Raw genomic sequence first — 7,361 nt, 5'->3', positions numbered from 1 at the left:
GGGGAGGGGTATTTGGGAAACCTATGTACGCTAAAGGGATTTCGTGTCATCCTCCTTGGTCAAATTGGAGTGTCTTTCTTTGTGTCCCGCTTTTCAATTGGCTGTTGGGTGGTGTAGTAAAACGGCATTGTATACTCGCTATTAGGGGGTCAAGTGTATCTTAGTAGCCTACAGATTATGGAATTTTATGAAATGGTCTGCCATAAAACTATTCCACAACCTACACGAAATGTACTGTGGTTTATGCATTTTATTACATGTATGTTAATTGTGGCCAACTAGGTATGTTCGTTCAAACTACAAATTAGCCCTATATCCTTTAAACGCTACCAAAGACGTTAAAATAGTCACATAGGCTACAACAAAAGGTGAGCACGGAGCCATGTGTCAGACAGGTAGCCTAACAGTGCAGTCGCTTCCTTTGTACAGGAGTGAAATGTCCTTCTTTTCTAAGGAAGATAGAAATGCAGGCCTATTGGAGCGAAGATCGATTCTACACAACGAACAGTCTATAACCTATGTTCGATGGTGACAATTCGTTCTCGCTCTAACGTTCCATTTGTAAATCAGTTATAGGTTCATAAAAAAACACAGTGGATTTATGCTGGACTAGCCTAAATTTCTATAAGTAGAAAAGTTTTGAAGACGTGCTTGAGTTCCGTGTTTACCTCGTGTTCTATTAACATCAGCAATTGGGGACTGTTTGTTTGTGAAAATGCTAAATATGCTTACATGTATGTGTACGAACGCGTACATACGCAATTTAATTCACTTAAGCCGATCATTGTAGGCTACATTATCAATCAGAAATCGTTTCTGTCATATTTTGTAGCAACAATGTTGCTGTAACAAAGTAACAAAGGTACTTCTGTAACAAAAACATGAATGGCCTCATATCACTCTGACAGTGTATTTTTTTTCCGGACAAAAAAGGGTAGGCCTGTAGTAGGCTAAAGGAAAAAAGACGAATTGCGCAGTATTTATTTATTCAAGCGAGGTTTTTTCCAAACAGTGCAATTTCTAAATATGGTTTCAGGGAAGAGTGATGTGCTAGGCTACATGGGAGATGCATTACATAAAACGAAGTTAAAATGTAACTAATGTGTTTGGTAAATCGCACTATCATATATGCATAACAACGGCACCCACACTGTCCTCAATGTTTCCTCACTCTCGTTCTGTTGATAAAGAGAACATTTTCCTTTGTTGCAATGCGACGTCACTGAAGGCGCCATTTGCGTCGTTACACTGTACTTCAAACGTTACCACAGGCGCCATGACACTAGACTGCATGCTAGTGCAGCAACAAGGAGGTGCATGGGAACAACTTTCCACCACGCTCGAGGCACCGCCCCAAGGTCAGGGGTCATGTGGCCTAGCTACTGCAGACCTCACACCGGATCTCACACAGGCCTACTTCGCTAAGGCAGGATCATTAAAATTTAGAATGCAATTGATAATACGACGGGATATTAACTATGTAATTTCCGGACCAATGTTATGCTATACATTTCGTCCTGGTTTAGGTATTAAACACCAATATTTTCACATATTAAATATCTGAAATCGAAATAAAGTTTAAAGTAAAGTGTAAAATCGTGTATGCTGCATAAGAGTTACAGTGTCACCTACGAAACTCGACCGTGTCCAGTGATCACGTGAAACACATTAACACCACGTACAAAACATCGCGGTGTTTAATTGTCTTTCTGTGAGCTACAAATGTATGATATTGTTTGCAAAAAACAATGAATATAAAGCATATTTTGCCATATTTTTAAATCCCTATGTAATTACTCTGCGTTCTTTTACAGAAGATATAGTCTTTAGTTACAATTTCAGCAACACTGTATTCCAACTCGGTTCTCTGTGCAGTCGTTGTTGTCCTGAGCGACTTGATTGGTGGAAATAATGGTCCAATCAGAGGACGGGATCTCCCACTACTTGTTTTACCGGCTGAATCTGACTTTCCATTCATTGGTGCCTCACTAGTCCATTGTGAATCTGGATGCGACAAGGTATTGTTTTAAACGATTTATTTCAAGAAAATTTGTCAAATCATTACACTCTTAGAAACATTTGTTCGTTAGACAGTCTCATATAATCTATTAAACGATTAAGTAGGCTTTTCTTTGTAAACGATTAATTGCTGGACAATATTGTATTTTTTCTGAAATGGCTACAGTTATCAGCAGTACATAATAGCGAGTACGAAATAGCCCATGTTTTCACCAAGAAACATATTCCCATAATTGCAGATAGCCTATTTGGAGCCAAATTAAACGTAGGCTATTGGAGGTTAGAGGATAAATTCTATTCCCAGTCATGTTCTATATGTCAGAAAGTTCATATTTCTCTTCGATGTTTTATCCTTAAAGCTCAAACGTGGTTACGGTAACAGGTATAATGTTGACAGTGCGTTTTTGTAATGTGTTAGTAACATTGAACATTTTTATTTTTCTTCTTTTAAAGCTGATGTGAAACGGAAAAATTATATAGGCAACTACATTTGATTTCTTATAGCCCACTGTTCGTAGGCATCGCCATGATTAAATATTGACGAATTGCTCCCCCATGGGTTTGCTTTTTTAAACTTTTTTGCGGTTATTTGCATCCGTCAAAAACAATTTTCGGTATTTGCAATAGCACACATGTCCATGAATAACAGTAGGGCAGTGTTCTTTCAACCTGAACCTTACTGCAAAAATAGATAAATACGTATTTTCAGTGTAGATCATTCGTTGTTGGAAGTGGGGTGTGATGGAAGATTCCTCTTTCAGGGGAAGAACCTCCATATTGGGCAGTTTAGCGAGCCTATAGCTATTGCTATAGCCTAGTGTAGCTATAGGGGTAGAAAGAAGTTGTTGCTACACCATTTTTCTTCCATAACGTGACGGTGGTGAAATATTCAACGGTTTGGTTAAAAATGAAGAGGGGAAAAATCAATTAACTACATTTTAATGAAACTATAAATGCCGTTTTATCACAGCTTTAAGAGTTTTAAACTACTGACTGATTCGAAAGGAAAAGTTCAGAGCTGAATATATAATCTTGTTACATAACAGACTATGAAGGAGATTCGTTGCTTCGACCTTGGTATGCGATTTTCTTATACTTCTGATTCTATTTATTTTCGTATTGTCGGTATATATTGTGAATTTAAATGAAATTACAACCACACTCAAGAACAATACTGAGTGGTGAAACAAATAACCTAGTTATAGGACGTTAATTGCTGCCTAATCGATTTCCGCTATCAAAACTTTATTAAAACTTTTAATACTTACGGAACAACATTTCTCTAAAACTTTAAAATGTAAAATTTTCCTACTCTGTAGAATTCACTAGCAAAATCCAGACTCCTTCTTTAAATTCGCAGTGCCTGAAAAGCAAATGCTTATTACCTTGATTAGGCTATTGAGCACATCTTTCCAGTTTTATATTTCAAGGAGTGTGAACTTCATGGCATTTTAATGCAATTTTTGGGTTAAATATTTTCGTGGCCCAGGATTTGTTGACCTACTCTGCCTTTTTTGTTTTTACTGACATGTTCTGATGAGTTTAAATGTATGCTTGCGTTTGCTCAATATTATCAGTGTGTTCTTGTGTGTTAAATGTGGAAATATGAAAATTATAGTTTCCTATGTGGTTGTGGAGTGTTTTTTCCTGATAAATGTTATTTAAATACATTAATATCTTGTTAATAATTATTTATGGTATGTAATCTCACATCTTAAAATGATTATGTAATAATGCTTGTGTAATATCATTGTATGTTACGTGCATCTAGGTACAGTGAATTGGAAAATGAAAAAATCCAAGATTCCATCTTTGTGTGTGTTTTTTATTTGTTTTATTTGATCTAAAATCATCTCATGTCATTCTTTTCATGATGTTTGTGCATTTGTGTGTAAATTTGAAATCATTTGAAGAAAAAACCACCGCATGGGATAGTCTTCTAAGATCATGTGAACATACTGTACTTAATTTATGACAATTCACTGAATAAAATTTGACACTTGTACTTTGCATATATTCTGGTAGGGAACCAAAATGTTTCTCAATAATGACTCATAATAGTTATGGTAATAAGTCCACGTAATACATTCCTGTGTCATGTGTGTTAAATTTTTATCAAATACTATTCCTTCAGTGGGCCACCACAAAAGGAATTTCCTAGAACAGGAAATGTGAACATTTCATATGAAATTGCACACCAAGAGATGAACAGCACAAATCACAGATTTTATATTTTAGTACATGCAAACAACATCACTATTCAAAAAAATTGCATTAAAACTGAGGCGGAAGCATTAAAGATTAAGGAAATTATTTAATTTTTGTTTTTTCAATTCTTGTGAGGTTCCAGCATACTTAATGTTGAACCATTAGCCACTGGCTTCAACCAAAGATGTACATACATACAGTCAGTATGTAACCTTATCAGAATGCAATGGGAACAGAAACAAAGCACCTATCATTACTCTACCCTACCCATACTCTGAACCAGAATTCTAGAATAACTACTGACCAGTAATTATACAGCAAGCAGTGATGGGGCTTAGCTCACTCTGTCTGATATTTAAATGTTTTAAATCCAGACTACTACAATGTCTATATTCACCACTAATATACAAATCTTTTGTTAAGAATAGAATAGAATAATAAAATATCCTTAAATTTATATAGCACTTTTCCGAATGCTCAAAGTGCTTTACGGTGAAGGGGAACTCACCTCACCCACCACCAATGTGTAGCACCCACCTGGGTGCATTAAGGATGCTAATGATCTACTTGCAGTATTTCAATTGAGTCTGATGAATATAAATTATTGTAAAAGATTGATAATCTTTTCTTTAGAAATAATGAATCATTCCCTAGTGTAATTAAATTGATGGTAAATAGAAGAACTCTAAATGTCCTTCATGGCAGAAGTTTGAAACGTGTATGGCAGAGAGGACCAATTAAATGTTGACATTTTCAACTTGTATCAAGCAACACCTGTAAAGCATTTTTCCCACAGCACGCAGGAACTGGCAAATTGTGGTCACTCACTCACTCACTCACGGACAACCTTTGAGGGACATTTTGTGGGACACATGCGCAGGTGGTGCTTTGTTTAGTAGGACGCATGCGCAGGTGGTGCCAGCTAAAATGTGTCTGCGGAAGTGAGTTGTGCCGTGGGTCTGGACGGTTCCGTGCTTGTTTGTCAATATGGGATAAGAAAACATTTTCACTTATGTTATCATGACACCTCTCATCTTTACTAATTATTTAACTTGGAAAAGTATGAAATTACTTGACAAATATCACACCAGATCCAGAGCAACATCAGCTCCACTTCCACTTTCCCACCCTCCCACTCAGCACCAGTCTTTGAGTTTTCTATCAAGTTAGTAGTAAACACAGCTTCCTTAGGGGCAGTGAACCTAAAGACCAGAACTATAACCAGATGAGCAAATGACAAATGTCACACCAATCAAATAGACTTTTCATCCATCATTTCATTGCTGTATTTATTTTAGAAAAAAATATAGCATTGTAATGATGGATGCAAAGTCTATCCAATTACTTAGTTAAATTGGGTTGACTTAACTGGCTTCTTGCTTGTTGAGTACAACTAATCCAAAAGGGTTAATTATCTCAGGTAAATCCATTTGTCATGGTATGGGTAGTGAGGACAGATCCTTTAATTCCTCTGAGCAAGTCAGCAATGCCAAAAATAAGGAAAAACACCCTTGCTTGAGCCCAATATGCTTTGGATAAAAGCAATATATAAATGCAAATGCAATATTAAATTCATTGTACACAGTACACACACATATATATCTCATAATGTTTTGGACAGAGAACTATTTTTTTTATAGATTTGGCTCTGTACTCCACAATTTTAGATTTGTAATCAAACAATTCACAATGCACATTCATCTTTTATTTAAGGATATTTTTATACATTTTGGTTTCATCATGTAGATTTCAGGGGACCATAATGTTTGGGACATATTAATGTTATACAAATGAAAGTATTCATGTTTAATACTATCATGTTTATAGTATTTGATGAGGTGCTGAATATCTTCTCTAGTAATGCTCTGCCAGGCCTGTACTGCAGCCATCTTCAGCTCCTGCTTGTGTCTGGAGCTAGATCGGATGAATGACTTGGACATTCAAGAATCTTCCAGTTTATAGCTTAGAAAAACGTTTTTTGTTTTAACAGTGTTTTTGGATTACTATCTTTCTGTAGGTTGAAGTGTTGTCCAAAGAGTTTGGAGACATTTGCTTGAACTTGAGCAGATAAGATGCTTCTGTACACTTCAGAATTCATTCAGCTGCTGCTATCAGCAGTTACATCATTAATGAAATCAGGTGAGCCAGTATCTGCGGCAGTCATACATGGCCAAACCATAACACCACCACCATGTTTCACAGGTGGGAGGGGGTGGGGGGGGGCATGCTTTGGATCTTGGTCAGTGCCTTTTGGCCCTACACTTTGCTCATGCTATCACTGATACAAGTGAATCTTGCTCTCATCTTTTCAGAAGACCTGTAAACTGGCCATCCTGTTCTTGTGGCTAACTAGTAGTTTGCATGTTGCAGTGTAGCCTCTGTAGTTCTGTTCCTGAAGTGTTCTGTGGAAAGTAGCCACTGACACGTCCACAACTGCCTCCTGAAGAGTGTTTCTGATCTGTCAGACAGGTGTTGGGGGGTTCTTCATTATGGTGAGAGTTCTTCAGTCATCAACTGTAGAGGTCTTCATTGGCCTACCAGGCCCTTTGCAATTACTGAGCTCACCAGTGCTCTCTTCTTAATGATGTTCCAGACAGTTGATTTTGGTAAGCCTAAGGTTTGGCCTATGTCTCATAATGGCTTCCTTGACTGTCGTGAGCACAGCCCTGGTCCTCATGTTGACAAATGGCAATAACAGACCCCAAAAGGCTATCAAAAGCAAATGTGTTTTTGCAAATGTTCAGTATCCAACATGCAATTGAACACACCTGACCAATCAGAAACACCAGTGAAGCCATTTGTTCAAAACATTATGATGCCATGAAATGGTATAAAAAGAGCTGTAATTTCTACATGGTAAACCCAACTCCAACAAGTGTTGATATATTGATAGTACATAAAAATAGATTCGCACACTGATGGACTTCATTGAGTTGAATCTCAACACTTCTTTTTATTTTTACAATTATTAAGAAATGTATCAAATAGGTGCCCTGTAAATCTCTTATGTCTTACCATTCTGAAAGTTTTGTTTTTGTTGTTAACAGTCCATGGAACTAAAATACAAACCAGTGCCAGAAGGGTTTTGATTTGGATACAGAGAAACTCTGTCATATTCAATAAATTAAGCTATA

Source organism: Anguilla rostrata, chromosome 1, assembly GCF_018555375.3.
Source record: "Anguilla rostrata isolate EN2019 chromosome 1, ASM1855537v3, whole genome shotgun sequence".
NCBI lineage: Eukaryota > Metazoa > Chordata > Actinopteri > Anguilliformes > Anguillidae > Anguilla > Anguilla rostrata.
Note: the sequence above shows the minus strand (reverse complement) of the source record.